The 2,990-nt window shown below is 38.0% G+C and overlaps 1 long non-coding RNA gene across 1 annotated transcript; it reads right to left on the reverse strand.

Moving 5' to 3' along the window:
- Window positions 1–555: 555 nt before the first annotated feature.
- Window positions 556–2,979, reverse strand: LOC102204100 (uncharacterized). Its single transcript, XR_312516.1, has 4 exons — window positions 2,868–2,979; window positions 2,563–2,655; window positions 768–827; window positions 556–631 (listed from the first exon to the last, which is right to left on the reverse strand). It is a non-coding gene; the product is annotated as an uncharacterized LOC102204100 (long non-coding RNA).
- Window positions 2,980–2,990: the final 11 nt, after the last annotated feature.

Genomic DNA, 2,990 nt, shown 5'->3' on the forward strand with positions numbered 1-2,990 from the left:
GTAAAGGAGGTAATTTAGCCATTTAAATCAGCTGTGTTGGATCAGGGACACATCTAAAACCTGCAGGACACCGGCCCTTGAGGCCTGGAGTTCCCCCACCCCTGGTTTACACCATTCTCTAACAAATACATCCCCAGTTCAGTCTCAGAAGGAGACACAAATCCCTTTGCTCTTTGGTTTTTGGATGATATAAAAATGCCAATCCTTTAGTCTCAAACATGCACATCCTGGAATGAAGCTGTTCTGTTTTCAGCCACTGAATGATTGAAAGAAGAACATATATCAGTTAGCCACAAATAAATAAGTCAAATTTTCCATTTGATATCTTTTCCAAGCACACATGAGAAAACACATGACAATATTACTGCTGAAGAATAACTAAATGAGTGTGATAAGAATGAGAACAAACGCCATCAAACATGAATAAATTAAACATAAGAACAGTCAAGGACATGAATCATATTAGTAGAGGATAAAATTTGAAAACTCAAGTTAAAAATACATTGTGAGCATGCAGGTCTAATTCAGTGAGAACGACAGGAAGAGGGAACGGACCAGTAAGAGACCAGCAGCTGGACGTCAGTGGTTGGACTGGTGGACTACTTCACTGAAGAGTAGACGACGTCTGGCTCTGGTTTAAAGTGTGAACACAAACACACACAGTTCAAACAGCATTACAGTTTTCTTTCTGACAGAAATGAGATATTCTGTGCTTAAGTCATGATGTGGTTAGAATAACTCTGTACAAAGGTACAGAGCAGCTGTACCTTTTCTTCTCTGCCCAGCAGTGACATCTTGTGTTGTATCGAGTGCAGCTGGATCATTCTCTGCACAATAAAACAAAGAAATGAATAAAGGGACAAAAACATAACATAACATAACCATACTACTTTTGTTTAGAGATTAATAAGGAATTTTTATAAATAGCAACAACTTTTCAAGCTTTTTCCTTTTAAAAACAAAACAAAAAAACATCCCCTCTGCTGTGAAACTGTGGTTACCACATGAAACTGGGGATGCTTGTGTGAAAAAAGAAAGAAAGCAGATGTCAGTTTCTTTCAGTTCTAACCAAAATTTCTGCACAGGACACAAATGAAACCTGCTCTCAAATACAAAACAATTGTTAGACAAACCAGACAAGACCGTGGTGAGAAATGTCACGACCTCAGAGAACAGTCATCTGGAATCAATAACAGGAAGTTGCTGCTGAGGGTTTTTTAGACAGAATTTTACAGAAGTGGGAAGTTGTTGGTCTTTTAGTCCTTTGTGTATTAGAGAAACAACTGTGTAGGTATATTGTGTGTACCAAACCCAGACACATCTGGGATTAATCTGAGCTGCTTCTAAATTTACTGCTCAGTTATGACACTGGCAGAATTCACAACACATCTGACATCTGGCCTATGTGAGGCAGACCTGTGACTGCTGCAACGTGGGACATATTGATTGGTACAGCTGCTGCGTTAGCTTTGCTCCAACTCACTGACAGGAAAGACAGAGACGGGAAGCACTTCACATTTAAAGGGAAGGACCAAAGGGTGATAACTGTTTTGCAAAAAGGAAATGCAAACAATGTTACCGTAAGAAAATACTTCCAGTTTAGTGAAGCACATAAAGGACTGGCATCCAAAAATAAGTTCAGTAAGTTTCAGTTCACAGTAAAATCCAAAGTATTATCCTTCTCACATTTTCCTAAAATCTCATTATTAGTTTGTTTGAGAGAACCAGAGCTTTTCGAAAGGGTAATTTTTTTTCAATGACTAAAAGACTTAAGTAATTCCACTGGTATTAGTACCACCTACAAAACTCCTTAAGTGGATTTAAAAAACAAAACAAAACAAAAAACAACTCACCTGTTTAAACTGTATTAAAACTTAAAGTTTGCATTCATAGGGGCATGGCCTCTTTGACTTACAGGTGGATGGAGAAACTGTTATTAGCTGTATGCTAGGCTTCACCTCAGCTAATTGGAGTCCTTGATCTCTACACAGTGTTTGTTCTGTTGGTGCCCTTGGGAGCATTTATAATGCCAAATGACAAATAATACGTCTGATGTGCGGTATGATATGTGGTTTGGAGACGGTGGTACTAACAAAAAGACAGATGGCCAAGCTGGAGGTGTTAAACTTTTTGAGTTTTGTTGAGAGAACTAACGTTGAAGCTTCAAAATCAGGCCCAGAAACCTGCGGGTGATGCCATAGTTAATCTGTCTACTGCATATAGTCTATTAAATTAACATGAACGCATAATAATGGAAAATAAAACAAAAAATGGTGACCCACATTAGCATGGTAAGGAGTAGCTGAAACTTTCCATTCCATGCAATAACGTGACTGGTCACTTATTTCCTGTTTAAGCTGCTGATAGGCTCTTTGGAAGAAAGCCCTCTGTGTTCACCTACATAGGTATTCACTCTCTGGCTGAACCTATAATTTATGTTTATTTATTTGTTTGTTTTTTTTAGATTACGTAATTGTAAATGTCTACACTTCCATTAAGTGTTCTAATTTTATGGACCACAACCCAGCCCCCAACCACAAATCTTAATAAAAGAAAATTTACCTCTTTTTGATTTGACTGGTTTTTGCTGACGATTTGATAAAATGACCTCAGTGTAGGTGACTTGGTTTTCTTGGACTTCTTCAGGATTTTCAGCTGAAAAAAAACAACATTTAACCCGAAATTAGTTAGGGGTAAATGAAGAGAATAAGAAATAGAGAAAAGAACATGTGTTTTCATTACTGTGTAACAGCTTGGAGTTACTTCCATTGGGAGTGAGAGTCAATATAAAAACATCTAATCACAATAGCTGTGTAGCTTATTCAGCAGAACTTTATTTATGTAAAATCCAGAAGTCTAGGTCTCACCTTCAGGTTTCCTATGAGCACGCCATCTCAGCAGCAGAACCAGTAACACCAGTAGAACCACAACACAGACTGATCCAACAGACAACAGCACAGTGAGAACAGATGTGGTGTGTTTGTCTAAAA

This window comes from Pundamilia nyererei, unplaced genomic scaffold (genome assembly GCF_000239375.1).
Source record: "Pundamilia nyererei isolate P.nyererei 1_Seehausen unplaced genomic scaffold, PunNye1.0 scaffold01272, whole genome shotgun sequence".
Classification (NCBI taxonomy): Eukaryota; Metazoa; Chordata; class Actinopteri; order Cichliformes; family Cichlidae; genus Pundamilia; species Pundamilia nyererei.